We start from the raw sequence: 23,093 nt of genomic DNA on the forward strand, positions 1-23,093 counted from the left end.
TTTATAGTATAAGAAAAGGATAATACTAGTAATACTATAGATATCTCTATCTTTATATTACGACTACGGCTACTAGGCCGCTAACGGTTAACCGCGTTAAGCACGTAATACGGTCTAATAGATAAATAGTTAGCACGACTATTTAATAGATATAGGATTAAGGGGATCGTAGAGATCTAAGTAATCTAGGATTAATAAGATTACTACGCTTTATACGATCTAACGTTAGGGATTATAGCTAGGCCTATAATCTAAGGATAGTCTTTATAGGTATATATAGCTACTTACCTTTACTCCTTTAAATAAATAGCTCTCTAGCTTTTAATATAGATCTTTATTATAATTCTATCTCTAATTTTAATTACCTAGTTATAGTCTATAGTCTATAACCTCTAACTTATTACTAACGTAATATACTTATTATTACTTAGACTACGCCTTATTATATCTACTAATATAAACCCCTTAATAGGTTTATCCCTTAGAAATAATACCGGTTATTATACGTTAAAAGCTCTTATTTAATATAATACTATATTACTCTAAGTAATATTATAACTATTAATATACCTATATAGTAAGCTAGATTAACTAACTCTAGAGCTACTATATTACCTTAAGATATAATATACGAGATTATTACCCTTCGATATAAGGTATAGTTACTTAAGAATAAAGAAGGTAATAGATAAGTTAAGGACCTTAGAGAAGTAATTAAACTAAAATAGCTAGGACTATTTAATAGTACTTATAATACGCTTTAAGACTTTCTTACCTAACTTAAGGCCTACTACTAGTTTTACCCTACTAAACTTTTAGACCTAGTTAAAAAAGTACTTTATATAAGAAATTATTTATTTAGAACGGTACTCGCTTAGTTTAGACTTATTATAAGGGACTTTCTTAATAACTAACTAGCGCGATAAGATAATAAAATAAATAAAGTCTTTACTAGTTTCTAAGGATTTAAAGAAGCTATTATAAAGGTATTTAAAATAACTAACGAGGAATAAGAAGCTAAATAAAAACTTTAAGAACTTTAATAAAGGATCTTAATATTAGATTATACTACGAAGTTCTATTAAGTTACCTTAAAGCTTAATTAAGACGACGAACCTCTTATATTATAATTCTACGATAGGCTTAAAGAAGAAGTTAAGGACGAGCTTTATAAGGAAAATCGACCTAATAACCTCTCGGACTATATTACTATAGTAGTATAAATCGACGATAGATAGTATATATAACGCTAAGAAAAGAAATAAGGAAGAGGAAACTAGAACCCTTCTTATAAGAATAACTTTAACTAACGCGCTAACTATAAGAAGAAGCGCGAAACTCTTATTACTTATACTTATATAACTAACCTAAGTAAGATAGATCTAGATATAATATAGAAAAGTAAAGAAAAGTATTTTAATTATAAGAAACCTAGATATTACTTTAAAAAATATAGATAACCTTATAAGGAGAAGAAAACCTATTAGGTACTAGCCTTAAAAGGTAAGAAATACTTAAACGCTATTAATAGATAGGAACTAAAGTATAAACTCCTTAGTTAGACTATATACTATAATAAAGAATATATAATATACTTTAGCGATAAAAATAATACCGGATAGTTCTTAAAGCTATTAAAGAAAACCCTTATAATAATATAATAAAGGGATCCTAAAATATAAAAATAAGTTAAATTTATAGAACTAGAATACCTTTATATTAAAAGAGTCTCTTAAAACTAAATTAAGAAGAATAGTAAACGATTTTAAGAAGATATATAAAATAAAAATCGATAATAATAATAGGTAGTCTATAAATAATATAATAAAGAAGATATAGATATAGCCCTTATACTTATAAAACTTAGATAATAACTTAAGGAGGAATAATAAAGTATCGACGATATAAGCTCTAAAAAATAAGAAATACTTAAAGAAATAGAAAACGAGAATAAACTTATACTACTACCCTTACTACTAAGGGAAAATACTACGATTAAAGAATACGCTCTATACTTTAAAGAATTTAAAGAAATACTTAAAATTAAAACCTAATAAATACCTTAAATTCTTATAGAAAACTAATAAGCTATATTAATTTAATATTAACTAGTACTATATAGAGGAGACTACGCTATAGCTATCGCTATAATTAATACCTTTATAGCTCTATAACGAGAATAGTAACTATAAGGAGAATTTAAAGATAATCTATAAATACTACTTACTTATAAGTACTATAAGTATATTTTATAGATATTATACGTTTACCTAGATTATATAATATACTTCTAAATAAAGGTATAATATAATGCTTTCTTAGTTAGGTTTAAAGGATAAGTACTTTTAAAACCCTACTTAAGTATAAAACTAAACTACTAAAAAATTAATTAACGCTACCTAAATAACTAAGTTATATTATTAGAACCTAATTATAGTACGCTACTTAAATACTACGATAATTACGGTTTATTAACGAGATATCTTTTAAAGATATATAAAATCTATAAATACGCTAAAATAAAAGAATAGTATAACGCTACTTACTTTAAAGTATCTAAACCCTTAATCTTTTAAAGACTTATATAATAAGTTAAATATAATAAAGAAGATTATAACGAATATATATACTTAAACTATAGAATTTATAAATATAAAAAAGTATAAGTATAGTATAAACGATATAATAATATACTAAAAGATTATTAGTAATATATATAAAGGCTATAAGCTATATTTAACTAAGGAAGAATTAATATAAAAATACTATATATAAAATAGAAAGATATAAAACGAAAACTTAACCTTTAGTATAAAAACTAATAAAATTATAAAGTATAGTATATAATTAACTATAAAGTAGTATAATATAAATAATATAGCGTTAAGAAATAAGAAATCTTCGATTAGCTATAAGAAATTAGTCTCTTAAGCCTTAATATAATACTACGCAATAAAAATATAAAGAAACGATATTAATAATAAATCGAAGAAGAATACCTAAATAAAATAAATAATAACTAGGTAAAAAACGAGGTATACTATCTATAAAAGGGCTATAGACTAGCATAATATAATAAGATCTAAGGACCCTATATATAGTAATAGTAAGCTATAGTAACTAAATAGTATTAAATATCTAAATTATAGGATATTATATATATATACTTTTAGATTATAGCGCGATAGGTAATTACGTTTTACCTAAAGTTATTAATTATTACTAACTTATATAAAGATATAAGAAAGATCTATATAAACTTATAAATATTAAAGGAGAGGCCTTTAACTATAATAATAGAATTATTAATATAAAGATTAATTACCTTAATATTAATATCTAGGGCTATAACGAATAAGTTAACTTTAATATTATAGATATTAAAGAATATAACCTTATATTAAGGCTTCTATAGCTATAAGAGAGCAACCTATTAATTAACTAGAAAACTAGCTAGCTACGTTAAAATAAAGATATAAGTTTCTAGGACTAGTAGATTTAAAAGAAAGTAAAATTTTATAATAATTTAGCTATTAAATAAGATAAAATAGATAACCGTTTAAGTAAATTATTATAGGCTTTAGTAATATAAACGAAAATAGTAACTAAACTAGCGGATATAATAAAATCGACTAATAAGACCTATATACTAACTAATATAGCTATATAACTTAGTATCTAATATAAATAGAATAAAGGATATAATATAAAGATCTAAAGAGTTATTACTACTTTAAGGATAGACCTTAAATAAATTAATAAAGAGCTTAAGTTAAGAGAAACTAGCTTTTAAAAGAAAGAATAAAGCCTATAAAATAAAATAAAGAATATCCCTTAAGAATACTAGAAATATAATAAACTCTTTAAGAAAGAACTTAAGATAGGGTTACTTAAATATAACTAATAAGACTATAAAATTTATCTTAAGGATAGAATAACGCTAACGTTCTATAAGATTTATAACCTAAATAAAAAGTAACTATAAACGTTACGTAACTACCTTAATAAGAATCTATAAAAGGGATATATATAAACATTAATATTTAAAGTAAGCTACTTAGTTATATTTATTTTAAAGAAAAATAGTAAGCTATAACTAGTTATTAACTATAGACGCTTAAACGATATTATAATAAAGGACCGAATACTATTACCGCTTATATTAGAACTATAAGATCGACTATATAGTAAAAAATAGTTTATAGCCCTTAACCTTAAAGGCGCCTATAACTTAATACGTATAAAAAAGGGATATAAATAGATAATAGCCTTTAAAACGAAATTTAAACTATTTAAATATCTAGTAATACTATTTAGACTTATAAATATACTAGCTACCTTTTAATAGATAATTAATAATATCCTATATAAATACTTAGATATATTTATAGTAGTATACCTAGATAATATCTTGATCTTCTTAGATACCTTAAAAGAATATAAAGAATACGTTTATAAGGTACTTTATATACTTTAGAATATAAAGTTACTAGTTAAACTAAAGAAAAGTAAGTTTTATATATAGAAAGTAGACTTTCTTAGATATATAATCTTACTAAGAGAGATATAAATATAATAAGATAAGATTAACTTAGTTAAAGAATAGCTAACGCTAAAGAATATTAAGGATATATAAAGTTTCCTAGGATTTATAAATTACTACTAACGATTTATTAAAGATTTTAGAAAGATTATAGTACTACTATACGACTTAATTGTTACGACCACGGTCAGCGGGCCGTAGGAGAGCCGGCCACGTTCACGTAACAAGGCGGCTCGGAACAATAGTCGGGACGAGAAGTCACTCAGGCTTGGCTCACCTAGAGCGTACGTGAGCCAAGTGAGCCTTGTATGGATGGATCACTATTTAGGAGCATGGCTCACGAGTGAGCCATGGTAAGCCACGAAGGGGATCACGGCCAGGACCGTGATCCAAGGACAGTCTCTACGGGTATATATAGCTACCTACTTTCACTCCTTTAGATAGATAGCTCTCTAGCTTTCAACATAGATCTTTATCACGATTCTATCTCTGATTCTAATCACCTGGTTATAGTCTACGGTCTACGACCTCCGACTCATCACCAACGTGACATACTTATCATTGCTTAGACCACGCCCTATTGTATCTGCTAATATAAACCCCTCGATAGGTTTATCCCTTAGGAATAACATCGGTCGTTATATTAATAAAGAAGGAAAAAGAATTTATATAAGATAATAAAGCTAACGAGGCTTTCGAATATATTAAGACTATAATTATATAAGAACTAGTCTTAACTACCTTTAATCTAAAACGATAAATCGAACTTAAAACTAATATATTAGACTTTACTTTAAGAGTATAAATTAAATAAAAGGATAATAAAGGAAGACTATAACTAATTATATTCTACTCGAAAAAGCTATATAGCGTAGAACTTAATTACCTTATCTATAATAAAGAATTCCTTATAATTATTTAAGCTTTTAAGGAATTTCGATACTACCTTCTTAAAAGTAAGTATAAAGTTAAGGTTTATATAGATTATAAGAATATCTTATACTTTATAATAATATAATAATTAAACGGATAATAGATCTAATAGGCCGAATATTTATTAAAATTCGACTATAAAATAATCTATAGAAAAGGAATAGAAAATAGTTAAGTTAATACCCTTAGTTAATAAAGTAACTATAATATAAGAGTACTTATAGCGAAAGAATAGCTCCTAGAAATTAACGAAAATAAAAACTATTAGTAATAATAGCTAAATATAATATTTAAAATATAACCTAATAACTCGACTTACTAAAAGATCCTAAAATAGATAAAAGAATATAAAGCACTAAATAAATATAATATAGGATATTTAGAAGTTTTAATATATAAAAATAAAATCTAGATATTATTAGAATTATAAGATAAAGTTATATAAGATATATATAAATATTTAATATATAGATACTAGGGAATCTAAAGAATAATAAAACGGATTAAATAATAATATAACTTCCTATAACTTAAAGAAGTAGTACGATAAGTTATTAAAAAATATAAACTTTATATATAAAGTAATACTAAACGATATAAACTATATAGAGAATTATAACCGCTACTAGTACTAAAGAAACTATAGGATTTAATAGCTTTTAACTATATTATAAAGCTACTACTATTAAAAGAACTTATAACTAACGTTAAATATAATAGTATATTCGTTATTACTAATAGACTAATAAAGTATAGATACTTTTTACTATATAAAGAAGTAAGTAATATAAAAGAGCTAGTATATATATTCCTATAAATAATTATTAGTAATTATAGACTACTAAATAAGATTATCTTTAATAAAGAAAGTACTTTTATAGCTAAGTTTTAGTAAGCTCTTATAGTATAATTAAGGACGAAATATAAGCTTAGTATAGCTTATTACCTATAAATAGATAGATAAATAAAACGACTTAACTAAACGCTTAAATAATATTTATAATACTATATTAGCTATAAATAAAACAATTAAGTTAAATAGCTACTAATAGCGTAACTAGCTTATAATAGCTTAGTTATAAAAATAACTAAGCTCTTACTAGTATACGCTAATTATAGATATAACCTAGAAGTATTTAAGGTTACTTAATAAGGACTATAAGTAGAACGAGCGATACTATAAGTAGATTAGCTATAAAAATTATATAAAGAAATATAATAAGAACTTTAAATTATTAGAGAATAAATATCTACTTACTATAATTAGAAAAGATTATAGGGACTAATCTTTTAAGAGGGAGATATAGTCTACCTTATATAACGAAATATTAAAATAAAATAACTAAGTAATAAATTAGATTTTCAGAAACTTAGACTATTTAAGGTTAAGAAAACTATTTTAAAAGTTAACTATAAACTTTCGCTACTAATAATAATATAGATATACCTAATATTTTATATCTTATTATTAAAACTAGCGCTATAAAACGCTAAACTATAGGAAAAAATCAAAGTTAATAACGATTAAGAATATAAAGTAAAATAAGTACTAAATATAAGAAAATAAGGTTAGTAATAAGAATACCTTATTAAGTAAAAGGGATATAGACTAAAGGAAAATACTTAGGAACTACTTAAGTACTTAACCTACTATAGTTCTCTACTTTAATAATTTTACTAGAAGGTTTAAGAGGGATTAAAGGACTAAGATCTATAAACTCCTCGCTAATACTAAATAAGGACTAATTTGCCTTATTAGGAACGCTTAATAATTATAAGTTATTTACTACCTAATACTTATATATATCGAGCGTAGGCAAAACGCTATCCTTAGTATCTACTTCTTAGATACTGCGATAAAATAACTTAGAACTCTTTTCCTTTATATAATTCTAAATCTTCTAAATATAAGCTAAACGATTAATAGTAATAGATATTTACGACTAAAGGTTTATAAGCTATACTTAAAGCTTTAATAAGGCTTCCCTAGCTTCCTCCTCTTTAGAATATAGCCTATACTACTCCGCTAATAATTTAGTTACTAAAAGAAATATATTAGCTACTATATATAGAAAGAATTAAAAGATACCTATAAGAAGAGGCTACTAAAATACTAGTATAATAAGGACGACTACTAGTAATATAATTATTATAGCGTAAAGAATTTTCGGCTATCTAATAATTTATCTTCTTCGCCTTAAAGTATTAAGTATATAGTATATTAATAGGATCTTTACTTAAGTCGATATATTTAGTAAGAGTAGCGCGCTTAGAGGCTTTTTAGGAATGATTTTTTAGTATATAACTAGATATACTATTAGTAGTATATCCTAAAAGGATAAAAGAAATAAGGAACGATATACTTACGTATAACGTAATAAAGGTATATTTATATACGGCGGCTAAGGTAGCTATAGTAGGTCTTATAGATAAGACTAAAAGGAGGGGAGATATTATATTACGACTATAGCTACTAAGCCGCTAACGGTCGACCGCGTTAAGTACGTAATATAGTCTAATAGATAAATAGTCGGTATAACTATTTAATAGATATAGGATCGAGGGGATTATAGAGATCTAAGTAATCTAGGATTAACGAGATTACTATACTCTATATAATCTAACGTTAGGGATTATAGCTAGGCCTATAATCTAAGGATAGTCTCTATAAGTATATATAGCTACCTACTTTTACTCCTTTAAATAAATAGCTCTCTAGCTTTTAATATAGATCTTTATTATAATTCTATCTTTAATTTTAATTACTTAGTTATAGTCTATAGTCTACGACCTCTAACTTATTACTAATATAATATACTTATTATTACTTAGACTACGCCCTATTATATCTATTAATATAAACCCCTTAATAGGTTTATCCCTTAGGAATAATACCGGTTATTATACGCCCGCGAGTTAGGCCCTTAAAGAGAGACTACTACCTATAACCCTAGGCCTAGGCTAGCGAGCCCGGGCTACGGCCGCTTAGGATAGTAGCGGCTATAGCCTAAGAGGGCTTACACCGAAATATAAATACGCGGGAGAAGCCCGTAGTAGCCGGCATAAATTTCCTACGTACTACTACTATAACCTTGTTCGAGGCGGACCTATACTAAAAGAAGGGAGGGTTTTCCCCTAGGCACTTTAGTTTTTCCCTCCTATTTAATATCGAAGTTCTAGATACCTCTAGCTAGGTCCCTAGCAAAATCTTAATAATAATATATAAATAAGTAATTTCTATAAGGATATAAGTTACTAGCTAACGTCTATAATAAAGGGTATAAAAGATAATTTAATTATACTAACTTAGCGTGCTCTTAAGAAAGTAAGAGAGAGGAGAGCGACCGCGTGCTTTAATCCTAATAATATTAAGAGCTTTTAATAGAACCTATAACTAAAAGGCAATTTCTATATAAATTAAAAACCCTTAGTAACTAATATTATTTCTACTATAGACCTAGGTCTTAAAGTAACTATAGATCTATAAAAGAAGATAGTTAAAATAAGCTAAGTAAGATTGAATAAGTTAAATAGTTATTACTTAAAAGTACTCTATATAAAGAGGAAAGACCTTAGTATAATAATTTTAAGTAAGTAGAGTAGTAGTAATAAAGGAAGGTTATAGAAGAGTAGTTAAAGAGAAGTTAACGATATTTAATAGCTCTTTAGTTTTAAGTTTAGCGGTCTTATAAGATATAATAAGGAAAAAGAGGTAGTTATAAAAGGAGAAGATAAGAGGTAGCGGTCTAAAGAAATAAAAAAGATAGAAAAAAAAAGAAGAAGAAAAGGAATAAAAAGAGTAAAAAAGAGAAAAAAAGGGTAAAGATTAAATAGCTCCTTAATTAATAACTAGTAAAAGAAGCTATTTAAGCGTAACCCTTAAATACGCCTAAGACCTTACCGCTATAAAGGCTAGCTAAAGTAACTAATAACCGCGCGCTTTAATAACTATTTATTCCTCTTACTATACCCTCCTTCTTTCTTCCTTCTTCTTCTTTTTATATATATATATATACTCTATACGCTTCCTTATTTATAATAATCTCTTTTACTAATATAACTCTTATATATATATATATATAACCCTCTTAGCCTCTTAGCGTTATAACTTAAAACTACTTACCTTAACTATTTAATCTTAACTTCTTCTTTTCTCTTACTTACTTTACTATTTCCTAAGATATAGCGGCGAACCTAAATAGTATCCTAGGCCTAGCTATAGACCTCCCTAAGAATACCGCTATTTTCTTTAATATATTACTATTTAAGAGTAAGAGCTTTATTTTACCTACTTACTATAGTAAAGTTAAAGTAAAAGGCGGCGAAGGGCGCTTTTACGCTAAAGATAAGGAAAGGTTTATAAACTAAGACTAATAAGACGTTTATAGGTAGAAGTAACCGCCTTAATATATTTATAAAGATCGTTAGTACTTAATACTAATAGGCCCTATTAAATAATAGGATATTACCCTTAAAAACGCTCGGATAATATATAAGGGTATTAAAAAGATAAACGGATTTACTAAGAATAAAGCCCGCTAAGAAGAGTATATCGTTAATATATATAACTTTCTTTATAGAGCTATCGATAAATAATAAGCTATAAGCTTTAGCCTTAGCGCGATAATTAAGATCTTAATAAGAGGTATTAAGAACGTAGTATACTTCTTACCTTACTTACTATTAGTTTATACTAACTATTAAAGGGAACCTATTAAAGATAGAGAAGATAGATATATAAAGTATTATAAATACCTAAATAATAAGGAGTATTTAATTAAGTTTACTACTCTTACCTTTAACCTTAGTTACTTTATATATAAATAAAGGTATATAACTAAAGTTATTAACTTTTTAGTAAGACTAAATAAAAGGGGACTCTACTAAGGAGCGTTCTTTTAAGACTATAAAGAAGGAAACTTAGTTATTTTTAATACTTAGAAAGAAAGATAGTATACTAAACTTTATATATTCTTATAAGTATAGTAATAGTTTCTTTATATCCTCTAAGTTCCTTATAACTTTACCTATATACTAGTCCCTTATATTACTTAGTAAGAAGGGTAGGAATATAGCTACTTAGCCTTAATAATAATTTAATATTAAGTTAAAGGTATAGTTAAGCTATACTTTAAGATAATTAAGTAGCGATACTTAAAGGTTAAAGTAATTCTAGAGTAAAGGTATAAGGTAACGTAAAAAGCCCTATAAATAGATAAAATCTTATACTAAGACTAGTATTTCTTTAAGCTAGATAAGAGGATAAGTATAAAAGGCTATATCGATAGGCTAATATATAGAATCTAAGCTATCGCGGCGAACGAACTTAATTATATATAAGCGATATTATAAAGTAGCGGAGTTTCTTAGTAGTTTAATAGTAAGGTTAAATAACTATAAAGGATACTATTTAATTAAGGTTTAATAACTTTTAGTAAAGTCTTTTTTATAAGGATTCCTAGGTATAAACGGATTTACTAATATAACTATATTATCCTAAGAGATTAAGAAAAATAAGACCTTTAAGAAGTCTTAAAGGTAGTTAACCTCTTAGATAGGCTTAGTAGATAGAAACTACTACTTTAAAGAGATATAGAACTAGCTTATATAATAAGGAGAGCGAGAAAAGAGCTATCTATATTAGCTACCCTTATAAAGTAACTTAACCCGATCGCTTAGGCTATACGCGGCTTCTTTATAAAACTCCTCCTTAAAAAGACCCCTAACTATTTAATTACGCTAATAGGAATTAAGAATAAGCCTAGACCTTTATTACCTTAAGCGTTAACTAAATTAAGCTCCTTATTTAAACTAAGTAGCCTTTCCTTAAGTAACCTTAAGATAGGATCCCTACCCTAGAGTTTATAAAGGAGAGAGCTAAGCGCCCTTACTAATCCCTTTATCTATATAAAAATAACGCCTTTATTCTCCCCTTTAAATATATAGCTAATTAAGCTTACTCTTTACTTACTACTAATAACTCCTTAGAATATATAAAGGAGTAAAAGACTTATAACTATACCCCCGCTAATAACTTAATAAGAAGCTAATAGGGAAGAAAGGTAGATAGCGCGGCTACTAACTTACTTTAAGACTTCGAAATTACTAGGCGCATAGTTAATTACCTTACGGCTAAAGACTCTAATAACGTATATAGCGCGCCTTATTACTTCCTAGAAATAAAGTATAGTAATAGCCTCTCTAGCTATAGTCCTTATAAGGTTTATACTAAGCTTTAAACCTACTTAGGTTAAAAGAGTTAAAAACCTAGGAATATATTAAAACTACCGTTAAGATAATAATAACTATAACTTTATATATTTATATAAAACTACTAATAATATAATAATAATTAGTCTATAAGACTTTATAGCTTATTTAATCTAGCTATACTTAAAGCTATAGACTAGTAAAGATACTAACTACTTTATTTCCTTAACGCCCCTAAGAATAATAAGCGCGAATACTTAAGAGTATATATAAGGGGTAATAGATAATTATTTAAAGAAGGAAGTATATAAGTAACGATAGGAAAGAGCTAAATAAGTAGCTTATAAGTAAAGGGAGAAATAAATAATATAAAGGGAAGGGATTATAGTAAAGGAGAAAAGTTCTATTAATAGTTTATTTATTTACTTACTTATATACTTAGGATAAGAGCCTTTACTTATTATTATCGCGCCCTTTCTATTAGTATCTTAGGTCGGAAAGTCGCTAAAGAGGAGTTTAATAAGTAAGATCGTACCCCTATAGATATTAGCCCGTTAAAGGGATAAGACCCTTAGCGCTTCCTATTTACTCCCCCCCCCTAAGTATACTTAAAGGCTTTATAAAAGCATAGATTATTTAATTAAATATCTTCCTTAATTATAGTTAATTTAAATATTTATTTTTCCCTTTAAAGTAAAGGCCGCTAGTTATATAACTTTAATAAAGATAAAGAGGTATAAAGTAAAGAAATCTCTAAGACTTATATTAATAACCTAAGACCCTTAGAGCTATATATAGGACCGATAATTAGATAATTACGCGGTTAATTACTTTATTAATCCTTAGCCGTATACTATATATACTTTAGGTATATACCTTCGTCCCTATTAAAGTACTAAGCGTACTATATACTATAGAAGCTAAGGAAAAAGATAGACCGCTAAAGCTAGATAAATAAAACGAGCTTTAAAGGAGGCTAGTTTAGCTTATCTATAACTCTAGTATTATAGGTTACCTAAGTAAGTAAGGTATAGTAGTAGGCCTTATAAGGGACTTTTACTAGCCCCTCTTATAATACTATATTTATTACTTCCTTTATAACTACGATATCTATAGCTATATAAAGATCTAAAGGGCATAGCTTAAGGAGCTACTTAAGTAGCTTTTAGTACTAGACCGGTTCTATATATATATATATATAGACTTTATAATAGACCTCCTACTTATAAAGGTTAGTAACTACTATATATAGGTAATTAAGGACTAACTTAGTAAATTAATAGTACTAAAGCTAATACTATTTATAGATATAGAAGCTTATATAGAGCGCTTCCTTTAATACTAGGCCTGCTTATATAGCTAGCTAGCCTTTATTATAAGCGATAAAGGGTTAAACTAAACTAGCCGCTTTTAATAGTACCTATACTAGCTACTTTAAATTATATAGCTACTTAGTATAGCCTATTGCCTATAAACTAATAAGGGACCTAAGAAGGTTAACTAGGAAGTATAAGTATACTTATAAGTAGTTATAGCCTATAACTAAGCGGACTAAGACTACTAGCTCCTTACTACTTAGCTCGCATTAAATAGTAAACTATATACTTCTATTAAGATAGCCCCTTTTTTCGTAATATATAGCTTTAAGCCGCCCTCCTTAATCTTATTTACCGCTAATATAGTAACGGAGTAGTATAGTAGTATATTATTAAAGAGCCGCGCTTTTATATTTATTTAAAAGCTATAAGAAACTATAGAATACTATTAATCCGCGATAGCTACTATAATATAAGATTAAGAGCAGCACGCTAATAAAACTAAAGCGCTAGTAAATAGGTTTATAGTAAGAGATAAGGTATAGCTTAACCTTTATAACTATAGGTTAGCGCGACTAAAGAAAAAGCTAAACTAGCTATATATAAAGTTTATAGTATAAAGGGTTATTAGCCTATAAGTAGTTAAGCTTAATAGTCTCTTAATAAGGGTCTATAATAAAATTAATATTAACCTCCTTTACTAAGCTTTCTTTAACCCGCTACTTAGATAAAAAATAGTAAACGCTTAACCGCTTATAATTAAGGTAGAGGGGGACGATAAATTTAAGGTTAAGGATATATAAGCTATACGCTAAAAGAAGGTAAGCTAAGGGAAACGCTAGGAGGTTCTTATTAAGTAGCGCGGGTACCTTAACCTTATATAGGAACTTATATATAAGTTTATAAGAGCTATAGCCCTTAATAAGTTTAAGGCCTTATATAGGCTAGTAAACTAAAATAATAAACTAGTAAACTACCGGTAATAGCTTAAGCTAAGACTATAAAGTAAGCGAAGCGGAGTAAGTAGTTATAGTAATATAAGCGTAATAGTATAAGCGGAGATAAAAATAGCGTTTATTTTAAGGTAGAGCTCTTAGACTTCCTAAGCTTATTCCTTATTATTACCCTTGCCCTTACTATTATTATTATCGTCGTCCTTATTAGCCTCCTCCTCCTCCTCCTTAGTATCGGTAGCGGCGCTCTTTAGCGCGCTAAGTCGGCCCTTTAAGCGTAGGGATAATAGGGCTAGTAGGGCTAGTACGATTAACGGGAAAGGGTAGGGTAGAGCTAGTAGTATAAGCCTAATTATATAGAAGCCGTTAATAAAGCAGCGCCGCGCCGCGCTTAAAAGAAGGTATTATATAAGAGTCTTTAACTATTATAAGTTATAAGCTTAAGCTATAGCCTAAGCTATATAGTTATATATAGAGGGCTAGATCTTATATATATATATATATAGGCTAGCCGCGTATAAAAGAGCTCTATATAGCTTATTAATATTATTTTATAGATAGTACTTATATATATACCTCTACCTACTCTATAATAATATATAGCGGTTACCGCCCTTTATAAGTAAGAGGTCTATTATAAAGTCTATCTATATATATATATAAAACTAGTTTAATACTAAAAGCTACTTAAGTAGCCTTTTAAGCTATGCCTTTTAAATCTTTATATAGCTATAGATATTATAATTATAAAGGAAGTAATAAATATAGTACTATAAAAGGGGCTAGTAAAAGTCCCTTATAAGGCCTACCGTTATACCTTACTAGCCTAGGTAACCTATAATACTAAAGTTATAAATAAACTAAACTAGCCTCCCTTAAAGCTTATTTTATTTATCTAGCTTTAGTAGTCTATCCTTTTCCTTAGCTTTTATAATATATAGTACGCCTAGTACTTATAATCTCCCTTACTAGTATAAATACCCTTATAAGTTAATATAATAGTTAGCTACTTTAATAAGGGTATCTATACCTTAAAGAATATATAGCCCGCGTAGTAAAGTCTTTAGTAGGGTCCTTAGTAGGGTCCTTAGTAGGATCCTTAGTAGAGTCTCTAGCTAGCTCTCTTCTTAATTAGATAATTCCTTAGCCCTTATTTATTTAAGGAAGAAGGAGGGAAAATTTAGTTTATAAAAGAGGTCTCTTTTCCTCCTTAGCTAGTAAATAGTATTAGTATCTTCTTCCTATAATTATCTTATTTTATTATTTTCTTTTATTATCTTCTTCTTAGTATCTCTTTTTATTAGTATCTTTTTTTATTATCTCCTTCTATTATTATATTCTTCTATATCCTCTTTTACTAATATACCTTTTTAGCCCTCTTTACCTTTACTTTACCTTACCTAGTACTTTCTCTTTTCCTTCGTTCCCCTTAGACCCCCTTATCCTTTAGTATCTAGCTACTACTATTACTATTAGCATAGGTATATCTTTAGGTATATACTATAGCTACTATTAAACTACCTATACTTTTAGCTTTAGCTTTAAATCTAAGTATTAAGCGCTAGATTCTATAGCGCGGCGTACGCTCTTATAGGTATAGTCTAAAGCCGCTATACTATCTTATAAGCGTTAAAGGGCTATATCTTAAAATACTCTTACTACGCGCGCCCTTAAGCTAGTCTATCCCTCCTTACTAGACTAAGGTAAAAGTATAAAGGGAAGCTTATCTATTAGTACTATACCTTCCTTTATTAAGGAAGCTCTTATATAAGTCTATAGCTCTTTTTATAGGATAAGCTATAGATCCTAAGCCTCGATATCCGCTCTTATTAGCTAGTCTTAATCCTTTTAAGAAAGCGCGTTTAAGACTATAGAGTCCTACTTAAGCTAGTACTTAATTAAAAAGTTAAAGTATAAAAGATACTTTACTTAGCGGGCTTACTACTTTAAGAGGTACTAGCGGGTTATAAAATACTTAAGGTTCCTATAGTTTATTAGAACCTTAAAGCTCTTATAGCTTTAGAGCTTTACTTACTATTACTTAAGGTAGCTAATAATCGCTAGTATCTCCTTATCGTAAATAGCGTAATTCCGCTCTACTAAGGTTAGCTTATAAGAGTAGAACGCTACTAGTTACTTTTACTTATTTACTTCTTAGGAAAGCGTCCCTTTAAGCGTATAGCTATTATAGTTTACTTTAACTAATATAAACTAGTCGAAGTCCTATTAAAGTAATACTAAGGCTTATAAGAATAGGTTCTTAAGTATATAGAACGCTCCTTCTTATATAAGCCCTTAATATAAAGCGGTTTATTTCTTAGTAATCTTATTTAAAGGTATTATAATATAAGAGAAGCCCTTAATAAATATCTTATAATAGTTCGTAAACCCTAGGAAGCTCTATATACTTATTTATATAGTTAAGGCTACTTAGTCTTAGATCGCTTAGATTTTTATAGGGTCTACTTATATACCTATACTAATATAAATAATAAAGCTAAGGTACTTTACCTTCTTAACCCTAAATTTATACTTATCTAAGTTAAGGTAGAGCTTATAAAGCTAGAGGCGCTTTAAGACCTTTTATACCTTTTATATATAGTCCTTATAAGAGCCGCTTATATAAATAAGGATATTATCTATATATATAAAGGCGAACTTATTAAGGAAGTCTTAAAGTATATTATTATATTAAGATTATACTAGTAACCTATCTAGAGGTATCTAGAACTTCGACGTTAAATAGGAGGGAAAAACTAAACTGCCTAAAGGAAAACCCTCCTCTCTTTCGTAGCTAGTCTGCCCTTATACTAGGTCGCGGTTATAATACGTAGGAATCTTACGCCAGCTATCTTAGGTATTATTATAGTTAGTCGGAATTATATTAGCCCCGCTATAAAGTAACCTTAGAAAGTAACTCCTTTATATACGCGGGGTATATAGCGTTAATCGGTAGTACGAGCGTTTTTTTTAGTTAATAGTTAATTATATAATTATCTCTAACCTTATCCTATAATAATATCTTCTAGGCTCTACTTTATTTTTCTACTATAAGGCTTAGCGGGCTATTTTTTATTAATGCCGGCCTTTAGCCGGGCCGGTAGTTAGGTTATCGTACCGGCTTCGCGCTATACTTATTAAGTTACTAGTATCGGCCCTAGGTTTTTATTTTCCCGGTTAGGGGGCCCGGACCGGGGTTAAGGGGAGGTCCTAACGAATTCGTCGCTAGGTCTAGGTAGGCGAGGTCCGGGCCGGCCTACTTATAGCGGGGCTAGACTACTAGTATATTTATAAGCGCTTCTAAAAGCGCTAATTAGCTAATTAATAAGTAGGTTAGCGTAGTTTACTAGTCTAACTAAAAATTAATCGTGCCCTTAGCTAGATTTAAACCGACTTTAGCGTTATAGCTAATAAGCTTCTTAGGTATATAACTACTATACTATAAGGGTATAAAGTATATTATTAATATAATACTAAAAGGTAGTAAGTGCTTTAAAAAAGCTAAAGGGCGTTATAAGCTACTTAAATAAGCTATAGCGTATATAGAACGCTATCTTTTACTTATCTCCCTCTACGATCTATACCTTATAAAACGCTTACTTTATATCTAGCTTTATAAACTACTTTACCTTTAAAAGGTTATAGAGCGTATTTAAGATTAAGGGTAAAGGGTAGCGGTCTAGCCTTATAATTACGTTTAAGGCCCTATAATTATAATAGAACTATATCCCGCTTCCTAGCTTATATATAAATAGGACTAGTGCCTTTACTTTAAAGCTACTTACTTAAATAAAACCCTTATTTAAGAGGTCCCTTAGCGTCTTCTTTAGTACTAATAGCTCTATATATAATATACTATAAAGCGGCCTAAACGGTATAGGTAGCTCCTACCCCTTCTTATTAGTATAGAGTATAACCTTATAGTCTACCCTTAGCTTATATAGGTTAAGCTTATCCGCTTCTTAGGACTTAAATAGCGGTAGAAGGTTATAGAAGCGCTTTAAAATCTACTACTATAGTTTAAAAGGCGACTTTAGCTTCTTTATCTAAAAGGCCTTATTAATATTAGCTAAGCTAACTATATAGACTGCTATATTAGCCGCTACCTAGCTTTCCTCTTACTTTACTTATTATATAGTTATTATAAAGATAAAGGTAAGGACTTCTTAGGCTAAGTATAACGCTTATATACTTAGTCCTACGCTTATAAGACTATTATTATAGCGGACTTACTATTATATAGGCCTAAACTATAGCTTCTTTTAATATAGAATTAAGTATAACTTTATATATAATAACTAAGGTTTCCTAAGAATTAAGGGAAACTCTAGCTAAGGGATTATATAGGCTACGATAAGTTTATAGTACCTATTAACCTTTATAGCTAGCTATATAATACCCTTAATCTCTATACCTTTTATTACGCTTAAGGCGCCCTTTACTTACCTTAAAGCGATCCTTTTTACTAGTACTTATAAACTCTAGCTAAGGGATTATATAGGCTACGATAAGTTTATAGTACCTATTAACCTTTATAGCTAGCTATATAATATCCTTAATCTCTATACCTTTTATCGCGCTTAAGGCGCCCTTTACTTACCTTAAAGCGATCCTTTTTACTAGTACTTATATCTCTTATATAAGCGCTTTATTAACTATAGTATAGTACTAATAGCCCTTATCTATAAGGGCAGCGATAAGTAAAGAGTTATTAACTATAACCTATATTAAAGTAAGCTCCTTTTTTATATAGGTAGATAATTCCTTTTTTTCCTTTACTAGTACTAGCGGTTAAGGCTCTAGGGCTAATCTTTACTTTAAAGCTACTCTTTTTCCTTTATACTTAAGAGAGCGGAGTCCTCTTTATTATCTAAGGTAAGAAGCGGTTCTATCTTCGCTACCTATACTATTATAGGCCGCTTAGCTAAAAGGAAGGGGCATTTTAATATAAAGTATATAAACGCGCTATAATATAAGTAGCGGCCGTTAGCTTTCCTTTTCTTAATCTCCTCGCTTATTACTTACTTTACCTACTAATTAAAGTATAGGGCGGTATAAGGGGCGGTTAATAGTATCTTCCTACCGCGTTTAGCTTAGTTTAAGTAAGTAGCCGATATTAAAGTATCCTTATTAGTATTAATAGCCGGCTATTTATTTTATAAAGGGGCGGTATTCCTATTACTATTATATAATATATACTTATAGAGCTTTTAGAAATATAGCGTTTACTTATAGCCTTATACTACTTTTATTAACTAGCTTATATACTCGCCGTAGTTAATAGGTATAATTATAAAGATAAGTAGCTCTTATAGGGCTAGCGTAATTAAGTTCTATAACTATATAAGCTTCGCGCTATCTTTATATACTATAGTTCCTACTATTTATAAGAGCGTCTCCTTAAAGTTAAAAAGGAATTTATTAAAGGTCTACCTATCCTTTTACTTAAGGGTCTATAGCCTATCTTATACTTTCTCTTACTCTTATATATTACTAAACGTATATATAAGGTATTAAAAGAAGTCTTATTAGTTACGTCTACCCTTAGGGCCGCCCTTATCTTAGAATCTAGAGATCCGCTATATTTAGGGCTCTCGTAGTATATAAAGGAATAAATACTACGCTATATTATAATAGCTATTTAAGCCTTATTTCTTATTTATTATAAACTTTATCTATAGCTAGCTAAGGAAGAAGTAAAAGGACTTAGGCTTACCGTCCTAAGTCGGTTAAAGAAGCGGCTTTTACGTTAGTAGTACCGCCGCTATAACCGGCGTTATAAAGGTTATAGGGGTTAATACTAGTCTTATAGACGGCTCCTTTAATATAGCGAGAACCTTATTCTTCTTACTAGCTATTATACCTTTAATTACTTCTAGGATAGCTATAATACTTCCTATCCGCTTAAGGGGTAATAGGGTGCTCCTTTAAGGAAGCGGTACCCTTTTTAAGGAGATATTTATTAGATCTATTAGTTAATAGCTTATACTATTATAAAGTAAGTAAAGGTATATATATAGGTACTATTTATAAGATAATATTAATAAGCTATATAGCGCTCTTTTATATATAGCTAGCCTATATATATATATATATATAGGATCTAGCCCTCTATATATAACTATATAGCTTAGGCTATAGATTAAGCTTATAACCTATAATAGTTAAAGACTTTTATAGTTCCCTTATAGGAATAGTATTATAACTAGCGGCGGTAGTAGTAGCGGCGGCGGCGATAATAGTAATAGTATTATAATAGCTACTTAATTTAAGTTAAGCTAGCTTAAGGCGGCTTAACGTAAGTATTTAAAGGCGCTAAGGGTATAATAAAATTAATAAACTTAGCTATAGTCCGCGATCTCTTATAGCGTTATAATAAGGATTAACTATACGAGGAAATATAAGGGGAAAGGGATTAAGAGGAGGATACGGTAAGAGGAGCGCGCCGCTAGCTTTATTAGGGCAGCTAGCTTTATTAAGCGTTAGAGGGATTATTAAGTAGGATATAATTAAGGCGCCGCCGCCGCCGCCGCCTATATAGCTATAAGGGCTAGAGGAGGAGCTAGATTAATTAACGGGCCGATTATTATAACTTTAAGCTTAAGGCCTAGAAATATATTATTTAAGCGAATTAAGAGGTATATATTATATAGCCTTTATTACTTCTTATATATATATATATATAAGTAAGCGGGGGCGTAGGTATTTAAGTAGTACCGCTACCTATTATATAGGCGTAGTATAAATAGGTAGGGTGGGCTAGTATTAGTATATATCTTAAAAATAGGGCCTTTATATAAATAGCAATATATCTTTATATAAATAGTATTACTTTAATATAAAGGATAGTACTTTAATATATAAAGCTTCGCTCCCTCCTATATAGGGCTATATAGGCACTCCCTTTTACTATATTTATATTATATTAATAGCCTTCTTATATCTTAGCCGCCCTTTTAATTGCTATAAGTATATATTCTATCTATATAATAGCTATTACTATATATAAGGGAATACTAATAAAGCCTATAAAGGTATTACTAAGATTACTTATTACTAAAGTTACTATTATTAAACCTAACCTCTTTTCTATCTTAGCGTATATACCCCTTTACTACTTAAAGTATATTTACCCGCGCCTCTTAGTATAGGTACTTTAAAAACTAATAAGATTTACTATTATAGCCTATATAATAACCTTCCTATTACTACCTCTTTCTATCCTTAGTCCTTAAGGTAAAGATAAAGATATCTATAGTATTACTAGTATTATCCTTTTCTTATATTATAAAAGAGGATAAAAAAAGAAACTTATTACTACTAAGCTTATAAAGGAGGTAAATAAGATCGGTATATATATTTAGTAGTATAGACCTTTTACTTATATAAGTATACCAATCTATATTTAAGCTTATAATAAGGTAATTATACTTTACTATATTAAGCTAGCTATATATATCTACTTAATATAGGACCTCTTTAAACTATATAAAGTAAGCTAGAATTACTTACTTTATTTTACTTTTAATAAAGCGTTATAAGCTCTTAGCTTACTAACTTAGCTATATTAAGTTTACTATAATTAGTATAAAGCTTTATAAGGAGGTTAGCTAGTTTATTTATACTAATATATATAAATAGTAAAAGATACTTTTATAGGTATAGAGATAGGCTCGCGTAAAGATAGTTAAATTAAGTATAAATATCCCTTATTATAGCGCTATTAATATAGAGTTTTACTTTTATATAAAGTAGCTATAGCTCGAGCTTTATAAAAGAGCTATCGAACTTATTAAGGTATAGTAGTACTACTTTTAGTCGTATAAAGCCTTACTATTATAAGAAGCTCTTAATTACTTAAGCGAACTAAGTATTACGTTTGCTTTAATTTTATAACTATAGGAGTATAGATATTTTATATATATATATATTAGCGCGGGCGGTTTAACTAAACTAAGTAATTAAATATTAGTTTTAAAGGTAGCTAAAAATAGCTATTTTATTTATAGGGATATAAGGAGGATAAAATAAAGGGTAGACTATACTATTATAGAGTAAGTAAAGGTATAGGCTTAGGTATAGTATATTAAAAGAAGGTTAATAATCTATAAGGGGGGGAAGAAAGAGAAGTATAGGCTTAGCTTATATAAGCGTAAAGGCCGCTTATATATAGACTTAGCTTAGACCTTAGTTTAGGCCTATATAAGGTAAAAGCTCTTATAATATTAAGCTTTATATATAGCTCTTTTACTTTCTTAAAAGCTTAGTAGCTATTATAAGGCTTAATTATAACTTAAAAAGAAAGAAAGCTAGCTAGGAGCCCTTATAAGCCTTAAAGCTTAAGGCCTTTATTATAATAATAAAGGCCCTTAAGCTCTTAGCTAAGAAATAGTATTAATACCTCTTAGCTAGCCTAGCTAGCTTAAAAGACTTTAAGCTATAGCCCTTAGCCTTTTATACTAATAGCTTTAAGGGGTACCCTATATCGGAAAAACGTAGTTATTAGTTATATATATTAATTATAGCGTACCTATTAAAGCGCGTTTTACTTTTACCTATATAGCGTAATAGTCTTTGCGATACCTTAAGGGGTCTCTTATAAAAACTAATACTTACTCCTTTTATAAAATAAGCTTAGAAAATAAGCTTATTAAGGCGTACTATAAGAACCTAGGGCCCTTAATTAAAGTAGCTAATATAAAGCTATTTATAATACTAAGAGTCTTAGAAGACCTAGCTAAGAAGCCTTAGCCCTTAAGACCTAGCCCCCTTAACCCTTTTATAAAGGCCTTATATCTTTATAGATAGCTAAGCTACTATAAAGAAGGTTATAAGCTTCTTAGACCTAGCTATATATATTAAAGGGCTCTTAACTAGCTTAGAAGCCTTTTATAATATATAGCTATACTAGTACCTTAGCTACCTAAGGATCTTTAATAATAAGCTAGCTAACTAGCTAACTAAGAAAAGCTTAAGGGCCCTTACTTAAGGGACCCTTTTAGTCTTTATTAGCTACTTATAAAGAAAGGTTTAGTAAGCTATTAAGGACTATTAAAAAGGCTTCTAAGCTTTTAAGGTAGCTAAAAGCCTTAAAGCTAAGGGCCTAAGTAAGTACTATATATTTATTTAAAAGACCCT

The sequence above is a fragment of the Hirsutella rhossiliensis genome, assembly GCF_020360975.1.
Source record: "Hirsutella rhossiliensis strain HR02 chromosome Unknown scaffold00005, whole genome shotgun sequence".
Lineage (NCBI taxonomy): Eukaryota > Fungi > Ascomycota > Sordariomycetes > Hypocreales > Ophiocordycipitaceae > Hirsutella > Hirsutella rhossiliensis.